Source organism: Callospermophilus lateralis, unplaced genomic scaffold (genome assembly GCF_048772815.1).
Source record: "Callospermophilus lateralis isolate mCalLat2 unplaced genomic scaffold, mCalLat2.hap1 Scaffold_122, whole genome shotgun sequence".
Lineage (NCBI taxonomy): Eukaryota > Metazoa > Chordata > Mammalia > Rodentia > Sciuridae > Callospermophilus > Callospermophilus lateralis.
Window position 1 is genome coordinate 597,828 of NW_027512409.1, and position 14,138 is coordinate 611,965.

The following is a 14,138-nucleotide window of genomic DNA, read 5'->3' on the forward strand; positions in this document are numbered from 1 at the left end:
CACGGCTTCCTTCACTCGGAGAGACTATTCCATGGTTAGCCTTTCAGTTTGGGCCCCAGAAGTAGTGTTGCCCGAGCGGCAGGGACATCCCAGCACCCCGGGGAGAGGGAGGGAAGCGAGCGGGCAGCAAACACCCTACAGCATGTACGTCGCCCTTTCCAACCACACACCCAGCCGCCAGCCGGCCCTCCGCAGGCCGGGCGGTGACACTGGAAGAGAACCCGCGGCGGCCCAGCCCCAGGGACGCCGCTGCGGCAGGGTGTCGGCAGCGCGGGGCCTCGCCCACCGCCCGGGTACTGCTGGCCGGGGAGGCCGCAGGCTAACTCGCGGGGTCCGAGGGCGGCATCGCGAAGAACAGCGCGCTCCAGGCGGCCGCCGCATGGCGCCGAGTGCCGCTGACCCCACGGCTCCACCGCGCATTGTGGCCGGCGGCCGCCCAGGGCGCGCGGCGCAGCAGAGACTTCGGCGACGGCTGTGACACCGGCTGCAGCCGGACCCTGGGGCGGGCGACGCGATCCTGCCCCCCCCCCCCCCCCCCCGGACGCCAGGATCCCACGTCGGTGCCAGGCGGACCCGCCGCGGGGGAGGGGAGGGCCGCAGGGGCGTCGGGTCGGGGGTGCTACTGACCTGTGGATCAGGAGCTTGTGGTCCCCCATCCAGGGGATGAGGTGTTGTCATTGCTCCTGGGCCAGGGCCCGCTTGCCGTCCCAGAACAGCTTGCAGGCATAGCCGAACACCAGCAGGTCCAGTCGACTGCCCCCGCCGCCGCGGCGCCACCTGGCCCGGCCTCCTCCTTGTGCCGCCTTTCCTCTCGGGCTTGTCTCGGCCTCTGCCCACGCTGTACATGACAGGTCCTCTGCCTCCGGGCTGGTCCTTTGCTGCTCCCCGAGACGTTCCGGATGGCTTGCCTGGCTTACCTCCTCAGTCAAAGGCGCCGCATCCTGGCCACAACTTTAACACCGCAGCCATGGCGGGCCACAAAATGGAGGAAGCTCCACTTCCGGCAGGAGGGCCGCATTTCTGGCGAGGGTAGTAGCAGATTCGCCAGGGCCAGGAGCCGTTTCAGCCCTTGAAAATAGGTAGGCCTTCCTTTTCGCTTTCCTACACGCTGCCGCCATGGGAGCTGCCTTGCTCAGGAGACCCACATTGTTTTCGTGTTCTCTGGAGGTGCACGGCAACATGACGAAAGCGCGGCGGGACACCGCGCGCCCGCTTCCAATGCTATGGCTTCTGGCGGGGGCCCTCCCAAGATGCCGCGCGTGACCGCGGTGCCACCGGGTTTTGGGTCGCTTAGGGGTCTGGGTCCCAGGCACCCGCCTCGGAAGGTGCCCAAGGTGGTGAGTGCCCCAGACCCCGGGGCTGCGTGCTGGGCAGCGCGTCTCTGACTGGCCCGCGGCCTCCCCACTTCGGGCTGTGACCCAGCGCTTTTGGGTTGGAGGGTCAGGAGCTGGAGGGCCACGGGTCCTGCGGGTAGACAGCCCGTTTACACCGGGACCGGGAGGCGAACATTCCCGTTTGTGTGCCTGGAGCCCACCCCCCCACCCCCCCCCCCCGCGGGGGGCCGGGGACGTCTTCCTGCCAGGAACCTGACAGCGAGGCCGGGCCCTCGCCGGGGTGGGCGGGTCCTGCGGTTTCCCGTGTCGCCCCTTGGCTCACGTTGGTGGTGCTTGGAGGTAGCACCCTGGGGAGTGCAAGGGTACCTTTGCGCGCGCTCGGGGGGCTGCTCGGCCTGCCGGCCCCTCCCTGGTGCGAGGCCTCGCCAGGTGCGGCCCTGGGGCTGGAGGAGCGCCACCCATGCTCCGCGCAGCCTCAGGTGCTGGGCACCAACCGAAAACATGCCGACCAGCAGTACCCCTTTCTTGAAAATTCGCTGCACTATTTTAAATTACCACCATTATCAATGGAAGGGTACTAAAGTCCATGGTATCTGTGGTTTTGATTTGCATTTCTATAGGGACTAATTATGTTGAGCTCTTTTCATGTGCCTGTGAGCCATTTGTATGCCTTTGGAGAAATTTATATTTATACCTTTTGCATATACTTTGATTAAACCATTAATTTTAGTTATTGGGTCATGAATTCTTTATATATTCTAGACAGAAGTCTCTTAATAGATAGACTTAATAGAAATCTCTTAATAGGAGATATTTTGTCCTATTCTGTAGGTTGTCTTTTTACTTTCTTGCTGATGTCCTTTGAAACACAATTTTTTTTTAATGAAGTCCAATTATGTGTTTTTGCTTTTGTTGCTTGTGGTTTTGTTGGCATATCCAAGAAACCATTGCCCACTTAAAGGACACAGAGATTTTCACTTATAAGAGTTTTATAATTTTAACTCTAGCATTTAGGTCTTTAATCTATTTTGAGTTAATTCTTGTGTGTGATATGAGTTAGGAAACAATCTAACTAAATTATTATGCATGTGAATGTCCAGTTGTGCCAACATAGTTGTTGAAAACAAGTATTTTCTTACTGAATTGTCTCGGTACCCTTCTTGAAAATCAGATACCATAAACATGAAGGTGTTGTTCCTGTACACTCAGTTTTCTGTCATTGATCTATGTATTTTCGTCCTTACACCTATATCATACTGTCTTGCTTACTGTAGCTTTGTAATGGATTTGTAAAGTCATGGTATGAATGTTCCAACTTTGTTCTTTTTTAAAATTTTTAATTCTATTCTCAGTCCCTGGGATTTTCATATAAATTATAGTTAGCTTGTCCATTTATACAAAAAGATTACCTGCGCTTTTGATAGAAATTATAGGACTCTGTAGACTAGTTTAACAATAGTAGTCTTCCAACCTATGTATCTGAGGTGTCTTTATATTTATTTGGGTCTTTTGAAATTTGTTTCAACAATATTACTTTTCAGATGGAACTTTTCATCTCTTTTTTAAAACTTACACCTTTTATTTTTAGTTTTTGATGCTTTTACAAATGGCATTGTTTTCCTAATTTTATTTTTTGCTTCTTCATTGTAAATTCATTTATTGTATTAATCTTGTACCTGGCAACATTGGTGAATTCATTTATTAATTCTAATAAATTTTTAATGGAATTTTAGAATTTTCTAGACAGAAAATATAGTTTTCCTTTTCAGTCTAGATGTCTTTTCTAATATTTGCTGTAAGCCCTAGCTAAAACCTCCAGTATAATGAATACAAATAGTGAGAGGGGACATTCTTATCTTGTTCTTGATTTTAGGGAAAAAAGCATCCAATCTTTCACTATTAAATTTCATGTTTACTGTGGGTTTTTCATAGATACTGTTTAATCAGATTGTGGAAAGTTCCTAGATTGTCAATGGTCACAAGATGATCATGTGGTTTTTGTTCTTTGGTCTACTGATTTGGTTTAGATCAGTAGATCTTTATTTACATTAATAGATTTTTAGTTGTTAAGCCAACCTTGCATTCCTAGAATAGATCCCTCTTGAGCATGATGTATTATTCTTTTAACAATAGCTCAGTTTACTATTGTCTTAACAGAAGTTCTCAATACTAAACAACTTTTCTCTCTTTTTTTTTTTTTTGTTTTTTTTTTGTGATGCTGGGGATTGAACTCTGGGCCTTCACCAAATGACTTTTAAAAATTTTTTATCTTCGGGCAGATGAAAATGATTATGCATACAGTTCAGCAACCCAAAGTATGCTCAGTGACAGCTGGAAGACATCTGTAAATATTTGTGGATTGATTAAAACTCCTGGAGTTTGGGACCCTTTTGTGAAGAGTTATGTAGAGGTAAGTAGACTTTTCATAAAATTGTATTGTTTTTATTTTTGTCTTAAGCCTATGCAGAGATTGCATGCCTAATTATCTTTATTGATCAGGAGGAAATTTAACGGAAAAAATTGTAAATCTAACTAAATAAATAGAGAAAGAGTATGGCATATTTCTTTCTTGGTCTAAATAATTTGGGTTTTTTGTGGGGAGGAGGTGGTGGCAGGTACCAGGGATTGAACTCAGGGACACTCAACCACTGAGCCACATCCCCAGTTCTTTTTTGTATTTAGAGACAGGGTCTCACTGAATTGCTAACACCACGCTTTTGCTGAGGCTGGCTTTGAACTCTGTCCTGCCTCAGCCTCCCAAGCTGCTGGGATTGCTGGTGTGCATCACTGCACCTGGCATTTTGTTTATTAATAAGCTGTTGATGTTACTTTTTTTTTCATTACTGGATAAACTGTCTGGGCCTTCACCAAAAGACTGATCACCAAATGGTGATCAAGATGAAGCCTGAAAGATAGCCAAATATCTACAAAGTAAATAACAATATAATTGTAAGTGTCTGTTCTGTATTATTCTTGTTGAGCTTAAAAGCTGAAAGATCTTTTATGATTTGCTGGGATATAAAGCGAAGTGAACAAAAAAATCTGAAACTAGGTCACAATATATGAGATGAAGAATAATGGCTTTTAGAAAGTTTATGAAGATTCTCTATCATCTCACAGTCATTGTAAAAAGGCCATTTGTGGGCAGTGGTTATAGCTCTGTGGTAGAGTGCTTGCTCAGCATGTGTGAGGTACTGGGTTTGATCCTCAGCACCACATTTAAAAAAAATAGTAAATATATAAAATAATGGTATTGTGTAAAATACTTTTTTAAAAAATATATTTTTTAAAAAAGTCATTTGTCAGAGGGCTTTGATACTGAACAATTGGAATAAGTTTTCAAGATAAATCATTCTTTGAAAGTTTGAGTACTTAAAGTGCTGAACATGAAAAGATGGAAACAAAATGGAAGAAGCTATAATTGTTATGCACTCTTTTGTGACTGAAGTTATAAATGGGGCACTGAGGTTAGTAAGCATCATATTTTAGTCATTAATATTTTTGCTATGAAGCTGGGTGAGGTGGGATTACACTCCTGTAATTCCAGCAGCTGGGGAGGCTGAGGCAGGAGGATCACAAGTTCAAAGCAGCCTCAGCAAAAGCGAGGTGTGAAGCAGAGACAGGTGAGACCCTGTCTCTAAATAAAATACAAAATAGGGATGAGGATGTGTCTCAGTGGTCGAGTTCCCCTGAGTTCAATCCCTGTCCCCCCAACCCCAAATTATATATATTCTCGCTTTGAGGACATGAATTTCTTATAGGAATAGTTCTTATGTTGAAATTACTATTTTTTTCAGTAACAAAATAGCACAAGGAAAAATGAACTTTATAGTCCTCTATTTTAAGGTGATTTTTTTTCATAGATGATGTAACATATATGCTAGTGGAAGCATGTTCCTTCTGTGGTACTCTTTGTCAATTTTGTACTCAGCAATGAAGTTGTGTATTATCTTTTGTATCTTATAAAATTCAGCTAAGATATTATAACTTATTTTATATAGATGTTGGAATTCTATGGTGATCAAGATAAAGCCTGAAAGATACTTACTAATTATGCTTATGATGAAAAGTTCCCATCAAATCCGAATGCCCATATATACTTATACAATTTTCTAAAGAAGGAAAAGGCACCAAGAGCGAAACTATTAAGTGTGCTTAAGGTATAGATTTTTTATTTCACTATTTGAACAGTTTTGGAGGTTTATGTTCAAACATTTCGAGGTTATTGTTTTCTAACTTTTTATATTATAGCACTCATAGAAAATGACAGTGTATGAATAGTATGCTAAGGTATACAGAGAAAGTTGCTCCCTCTGCAGGCTCTAGGAAGACACTCTACTTCTACTGAGGAGAGAGGATCTGTGTTTTAGAAACCCTTTGCCACTCTGGTTGGAGAATTCTGCATTTTTTTTTTAAATCAACGATTGAAATTTTAACTTAAATATAGTAAGTGTACTTATTGCAAGCATATGCTTGGATATGTTTTAACATATATCCATGTCACTTTCATAATAATATGATATAAAGCATTGCTGTCACTCCCAAAAGTTCTTTATTTCACAACCCATTACCCACATATTCCTTCCTTCAGGCAGTCACTGGTCTGATTTTTGAAATCATGGATTAATTTTATCTTTTCTGGATTTTCATATGAATGTAATCTTAGTTTTATCCTTTTTTTTTGTTTGTGGGGGGTGTCTGGCTTCTCTTACTCAGCATGTTATTGAGTTTTTGCCATGATGTTGTTTTAGCAATTTATTAATGCTGAGTAATACTTCATTTTTATACATTAAATTTTTGATGAACATTTGGCTTTTTGACTGTTATGAATAATGTTGCTAAGAACATTCGTGTATTTCTGTGAGTGCACATATATTTTTGTTTTTCTTGGGTAGGTGTGTAATTGCTGAGTAAGGAAAATAGATATTTACCTTCTTAAGAAACCATCAGCTGTTTTTTGAAGTGATTGATTGTACCATTAACATTCCCACCATCTATGTTTCAGAGTTCAGCTTCTCTACATCCTGTCAAACGTTCGATATTGTTTGATATTCTATATTTTTGGGGGGTTGTAGTCATTTTAGTTATGTCTGTTTTACATTTCTACCAGCAATGCATGAGGTTTTCGGTTTTTCTACATTGTTGCCAACTCTTAACTTTTTTTCATTTTGATAGTAGCTATTCTAGTAGTATTGTATTCCAGTAGTGTGGTGTCTCATAATAATGGCTTGTGATGCTAGGACATCTTTTTATGGCCATTTATCATCTTTGTAGAGATGTCTATTCCAAGTATTCAAGTCCTTTGCCCTTTTTTGAATTTGATTGTTTGGTTTTGGAGTATTGAATTGTAGAAATTTGTGTGTCAGGATTAAGCACAAGGCCTCAGATAGACTACGGGTGCTGTAAACTGCACCCCCATCTCCTATAGTAGTCCTTTATATATTTAGTGGTCAGTTTTTAATCTGCTATTTTAGAGGAGAAAGAAGAAAGGTTCTTTTCAGCCTATACAGATGACTAACAGAAATTCTTATCTGTTAGTCTTCTTTTAAAAGTCGATTAGGAAATCAATAGGGTGAACATTTATTCTTAAGACAAGATAGACTTAGGGAGAAATGCTGTTTTCCTTTTGAGAAGTACAGTATTGGGATCTAAGAGCTCAAATTGTTGGGTTTAATAGCAGATTGGGTATGACAAAAGAGAGGGTTAGTGTAATGTGTAGAAAAAGCAACCTAAAGGACAGAGCAAAAAGGGTGGAGAGTGCAAAAAAGATTGTATTGGGGGCTGGGTTTGTGGCTCTGTGGTAGAGCGCTTGCCTAGCATATATGAGGCACTGGGTTCAATCCTCAGCACCACACAAATATAAAATAAAGACATTGTGCCAACCTATAACTAAAAATACTAAAAAAATAAAAATTAAAAAAAAGATTGTATTGGGGACTTGGTGGAAACGTCTGATACCTTTAATTGGAGTTTTGCAGGAGGCAGAAAATGGGACAAAAACAAATAATAATAAAAATATATATGTATTTGAACAGTTAATGGCTAAGAATTTTCTAAAGTTGATGGAGAAATTTTTTTAAAAAATATATTTATTTATTTTGTTATATATGACAGCAGAATGCATTTTAATTCATATTACACATATAAAGCAGGATTTTCATGTCTCTGGTTGTACACAAAGTAGAGTCACACCATTTGTGTCTTCATACATGTACTTAGGGTAATGATGTCCATCTTATTCCTCTGCCTTTTTTACCCCCATACTCCCTCCCTCCCCTTCCCCTCCCCTTGCCCTATCTAAAGTCCCTCCATTCCTCCCATGCTCCCCCCACCTCTTCCTATTGTGGATCAACATCCTCATATCAAAGAAAACATTTGGCATTTGTTTTTTTGAGATTGGCTTACTTCACTTAGCATGATGTTCTCCAACTCCATCCATTTACCTGAAAATGCCATGATTTTATTCTCTCTTAATGCTGAGTGATATTCCATTGTGTGTGTGTGTGTGTGTGTGTGTGTGTGTGTGTGTGTATACCACATTTTCTTTATCCATTCATCTACTGAAGGGTATTTAGCTTGGTTCCACAATGTAGCTAATTGTGAATTGTGCTACTATAAACATTGATGTGACTGTGTCTCTATAGTATACTGTAATCGGAGTCTTGGAAAAGGCAGGGTATAAACCAGAGTGGGATATAGCTGGGCCAAATGGTGGTTTCATTCCCAGTTTTCCTAGGAATCTTTCTGATGGAGAAATTTTATAATTCTGATGGTCTTTTATTTGATCTGGGTACTGGTCACCTGGGTGTGTTAAATTTTGTGATGATTTATTCAATGTCATAGGACTTATACCTTTCTAGTACATATATTTCAATTAAAAAGTTAAAACTAAGTGACTTGAGCCGTATACAATGTGATTTTGGTAGGAACCAAGTTTTAATAATATTCTCTGATACTGGTATGTTGATCTTTATTATTGAACCTGGTTGATTGATTTTTTACAAATCATTAAGAGAAGTTAACAAACTATTTTTTGTTTTGTTGGGAATTATTTCATTTTAAGTTCAAAGTACTTCGGAAAGTAGACAATGAATTTGTTTAGTATTATGTGTATTGAAATGAGAAATAATTTAAAATTTTGGGGTTTTGTATATTCATAAAAATAGTCCTTGTTTTCAGAGAGGAAAACCTTTAAATTTGTTCCTGTTGTGTAGAAGAATTGTTAAATTTTGGGCTGGGGTTGTGGCTCAAGTGATAGAGTGCTTGCCTAGCATGAGTGAGGCACTGGGTTTAATCCTCAGCACCACATAAAAAAAGATATTTTATCCACCTAAAACAAAAAATAAATACTTTAAAAAAATTGTTAAATTGTTTACCCAAATAACTTTAGGGTACTGTGTTCCTAAATCCAGTCTCCCAAATTGTTGCCCCTTTTTGAATTTTTGTTTTATGTATTATATAAAGGCATTTCACAATATCTTATATGTAATGTGTATATAAAACTTTGTAATCTGTGATCTCTTCTGATTGGTATTTTCTGTGTGATTTCTCCGTCCCCCCTGCCCCGAGTCCTTGCTTCTGAAAATAAATTATTTTAAGTGTGGTAAATATTGTAGCTATGTATAAGATGCAAATTAAGAATTCTCCCCATCTGTTTCCTCCAATAATCTTGTCTATCATGTTAGTAGCATTTTTATTTTAAAAAATTCTTTACAGAGAATACTTTTTTATACCCAAGTTAAAATTGGATCAAAGCAAAATATCTTTTAAATCCTTGAATAACTTACTGAGAGTATATTAACCAATGAGAGCTTTATTTGAACATAAGCTGAAATTTGAGAAATGTCTTTGTATAAATTACAAGATTTTTTTCCAGAATTTGTATCAGATTGTACCCTTGCATAGACTGATGTTAGAATTCCATATGTTACTTAGAAAATCAGGTAAACAAGTTTTTGTTTTATGCCTCTTTGTACAGATAAGCTATAGTCAAGAAATTAACCAACTATGTCCCAGTGGCCAAATTGACCTCATGCATGTATTTGTAAATCAAGTTCCATTAGAACTTATTTATTTATGTATTTTCTATAGCTGCTTTTGCACCATAATGGCAGAACTAGTGGTTGTAATAGAGACTAGTATATCTAGAATATTTATTATCTGACCCTTTACAGAAGTTTGACTACTCCTGCTATAGAACATCAGTTCCCAATTGGAAAAAGAAAATTGCCTTCAAGTTATGTAATTTCACTTTGTTTTAATGCCTCCTGGGCTTCAGTATAGAAAATAACATGCTTCTTAAATGAAAATCAGTCCACTAATCCAAATAAATCGGTGCAAAGATTGCATCGGTTTTTTACCTAAGGGAAGAGAAGTTCCAAAGATGGGAAAATAGGGCAGGGACTTTAACTCATGTTCTCCATAGTATATGAATTAGTGCATATAATCAATATAGGGATCAAACTGAACACTTGGACCTCATTAGCATGTTTGATATTATTGAGCGTTCTTCTGATTTATTTCAGGAATATGAGCATAATGAATTGTTTTAAACCATTAACCAAACTAGAAGGCTTACATAATTCATTTTGATCAGCTGTACTTACCTTTTTAGCTTTATGCACTTCTTCAATCAATACCTTATTTAAACCTGAACTGTTATGAATGTTGCAGAAAAAGAAGAAAAAGAAGAAAGTTGAAAGTATTGTTTGGAGTCCTGGATTTTGCTGGATGCACTAAGAACATAACTGCATGAAAATATTTGGCTAGATATCTGAGACAGCTCTTAATGGAGTGAGTAATAAACACAGCATTTATTTGCTTGTACTTTTGGATTTCTTCAGCTCTTTTCTTCTGAATGTCAGAAGCTAGAAAATGCAAAGTCACAAACTTAACATACAACAATTCTTTCCAGATACTGTGTACTATCAAATACTACATCTTGAAAGTCCATTGTGAGCTGGATATGTAAAAGTTTACCTATTTTTTGGCAGAATAAAGGATATCACAAAATTGTTTATATATTAATTTTAGTTTTATAAGGTACCCAGGGTAAGTGGAAACTTGTTTCAGACTTAAACTGATCTTGGGGGAAAAATGTATATCTTAGTCTATTTGGGTTTCTGTAACAAAATATCATAATTTGGGTGGCTTTTACATAACAAATTTATTTTCACAAGTTCTGGAGGCTAGGAAGTCAAAAGTGAAGGTACCAGCAGATTCACTGTCTGATAAAGAACAAGATTCTCAGTTCATAGAGGGTTCCTTCTATGGTGGAAGGGAGCAAGGCAATTGCCTGGGGCTTCTCTTAAAAGATCACTAATTTAGGTCATGATTCATCTCCTCATGTCCTAATTATTTCCAGTGGTGATTAGGGTTTTTTTATATTTATTATTTTTTTAGTTATAGGTGTACACAATATCTTTATTTTTATGTGGTGCTAAGGATCGAACCCAGTGCCCCACGCATGCTAGGCAAACACTCTACCTCTGAGTCCAACCCCAGCCCGTGATTAGGTTTTAACATGAATTTTTGTGGAGGGTGGGCAAGCATTCAGATGGTACTCTCAATGTAAACTCCTTTCAAATATAAAGGACTGTTTAAACCCCTGCTAAACCATAGGGCTTTTTTTTTTTTTTGCAGGGGAGGGGTTTGCCAGGGATTGAACTCAGGGGGCACTTGACCACTGAACCATATCCTCAGTCCTATTCTGTATATTATTTAGAGACAAAGTCTCTCATCCAGTTGCTTATTGCTATCCTCCTGCCTCAGCCTCTGAGCCGCTGGGATTATAGGGGTGCGTCACCATACCCAGCTACCATAGGGCTTTTGAAAGCCAAGAAACATAATGTTTGCTTTTTAAATTTCTAGAAGTTTTGCCACAGGAGACATACAGGTGCTAAATAAGTGTATCCTCAAATTATTGATGAACATTTAGCATTGCTCTTCAGTTGTGAGATCCATGTATTTATGTATTTTATAATAATGTCATTTTAATTAAATTTTGGTAGCATATAATTTAAGGTTTTAAAGTAACTTTTAAATAATTATGATAGCATTTATTGAACATTTGCTGTGTACCAGATACTGTAAAAGGAGCTTTATGTGAAACCTGCTTCTGGACTAGTTTAGTCCTAATAACAATGTCATGAAATAAGTATCATTTTTATCCTCAAGGAAATTGAGAATCAGAGAGGTTAAGCAACCTGCTCAAGATCAATAGTAAATGGAATATCTGAAATTTTAAAAAAATTTACTTCAGAATCACTGCATCACTTTACTGTAATGAACTGGCTATTTAGTTAAGAGGAAATTAGTATGTGGAGATCAAAGAGAATTAAAAAGTATTTGATTTTATGTTATTGCTGATGTTAGTCTGGAAATAGCTTCCTATAGCTAAAATCAAATTCTAATGTACAGATTTGTCCCCATCACTGACATTCCCTTTTGACATTTTTGTTTTTAGGAATCATCTTGCATGGGTTCAAGAAGAATGGAATTCCAGGAAAAGCTGGTGGCCAACCTTTCACTTCAGCTACTTTTGGGCAAAAAGTGATTGGAAGGAAGATACAGATTTGACCTGTGAGAAAGCTTTTGTAGCTGGAGTACTGCTAGGATAAGGTACATTTTTTATTTCTTTTAATTTTATCTTTTGAATATGACCATTCTTTGATTGTAGAACTTATCTAATGTGGTCCATAAGGATTCTGGATGCTCAAGAAATAATTGTTGAGCTGGGCGTGCATGCCTATAGTCCCAATGGCTCCGGAAGCTGAGACAGGAGGATTGCAAGTTCAAAGCCCTCCTCAGCAAAAGCGAGACACTCAGCAACTCAGTGAGGCCTTGTCTCTAAATAAAATACAAAAATAGGGATGAGTGATGAGTATGTGGCTCAGTGGTTGAATATTCCTGCATTCAATCAACAGTACCCCCTTAAACAACAACAACAACAAAAATAAAGAGTGGATCATGAGTTGGGAACTGGTAATGTGCTTATAAGGAATCCCCTAGGGTTAGAAACAGTGCTTTCATGTTGTTGATTGTGATTATTTCTCATGCTCTGACTTGGGTGTTGTTGGGGGCATTAAGATGCACTATGCAAGACTGTTTCACAATCACTGACTGCTTGGCCTTGTTGCATAGGTTTACTGAAACTGTCTACTAATCAAGAATGTTCTTTCATACCTCATTGTTCTTTAATAGATCTGTATTATATACACTTAAATGTTCCTGTAAGGAGAAAAATTCTCCTTAAGAATGCCTCCCATTAATTTGTCAAATAGTCTTCTTAAAAGGAATGAGAAATTGATTGTTTCTTTATGGAATATTTTGGCCAATAAAACTCGTACCGGCTTTGTACCACTGAAATATTAAAGTTAGCCAGTACTGAAATGAAACTGCTACAAAATGTACAGGAATGATGTGTATGATGACAACTAGTAAGATATATTTTGCTAGGGAGTTTAAGGTGTCCTAAAGAGATTCTTCAGTTCACTTGTTATCTTCTTCTACTTTATGAATTTGGAGTCCAAAGACCTGGACTAACTTTCTCATTCTCTACTCGTCATGTGACTTAGGTCAAGCAATTAACCTTTGGGATTGTCCAAAGGAATTTGGACACTGGGATTGTCCTTTGTGAAATATCAAGTGAACATCACATCAAAGGGCTTTATGAATTCTGAAGTTGTCCAGGAATATCAGGTGTTGTTATGCCTGAAAATGGGCACATCTCTTCTGTCTGGGTGTTAGTGTGGAGAGAGTGAATCTATTCAAAAGCTGAGCTTTTTTTCCCTCTTGTTCTGGTTATCATCATTACACCACAGTACTCAAATTCTGTTTGTGGTCTGCTTTTGCTTTGTGCTTAGAATGGGGTATGCTAGCTTTCTCCCCATTCTGTATGAGAAACAAGATGGGCCCCTTGCTCTGTGGAGGGACCTTTTCTTGTTAAAATTCAGCTATTTGGTTGCTTTGCTAGTTAAGCTCTCTAGTGGATTTACAAAGGAGGTGTATTTTGTAGTTTGTTTACCTTTTTCTGACTGTGATAATGCCTCTTTTGCTGACTTAGAAGCTAAAGTTGAGAGGGAAGTAGTACTAATTTGATCTTGGAGAATATTCCTTTAATGTACGAATGTACATAATAATGTGTATATCACTATAGGGTTTGGGGAAAGAGAAGGAAAAAAGCTAAAATATATGCCTTAATTATAATGGATCAAAAACATCTTTGTGAAGTAATACATTTTATTGGTGGCAGCTCTTAGAATATGTGTGGGCCATACTGGTATATATAGAGTTGAAGCAAAAATTTCAAACTATACACATGTACTTTAAAAATTTGGATGATAAGTACTAAAATTTTTTGCTCATTTTATTTTTTAGGTTGTAGATATTTTCGGTATATTTTAAAACAAGATCATCAAGTGTTAAAGAAGAAAATTAAGTGGATGAAGAAATCAGTGAAAAAATACAGTATTGTAAATCCAGGAGTCTGATATTAAATTTTAGTTATTTCACAGTTGTAGCCACACTGTAGTAGCAGTAGATTGTTACTAAATGTATTTATTTGATAGTTTAAGAAAGTATGACTATAGAAAGTATTTATGACTATAGAAAGTATTTTTGTATTTCCTTTTACTGTAAGTTATAACTAGAAAAATAATGCCGCTGCCTTTGTTCCATGTAAATATATATACACACACATATTTTTTTTTGTAATTTAAAATAAAATGTTTTTTATGGAATGATTCTCCAAGTGAAAAAATAAATATGTTTAATTAGAGAATATAGCTCTGTAGCAGTTATTAT

General features: G+C 38.4%; 1 pseudogene; it reads left to right on the forward strand.

Annotated features, from left to right (window-relative positions):
• Positions 1–1,835: 1,835 nt before the first annotated feature.
• LOC143640115 (TATA box-binding protein-associated factor RNA polymerase I subunit A-like) lies at positions 1,836–13,825 on the forward strand (annotated as a pseudogene).
• Positions 13,826–14,138: the final 313 nt, after the last annotated feature.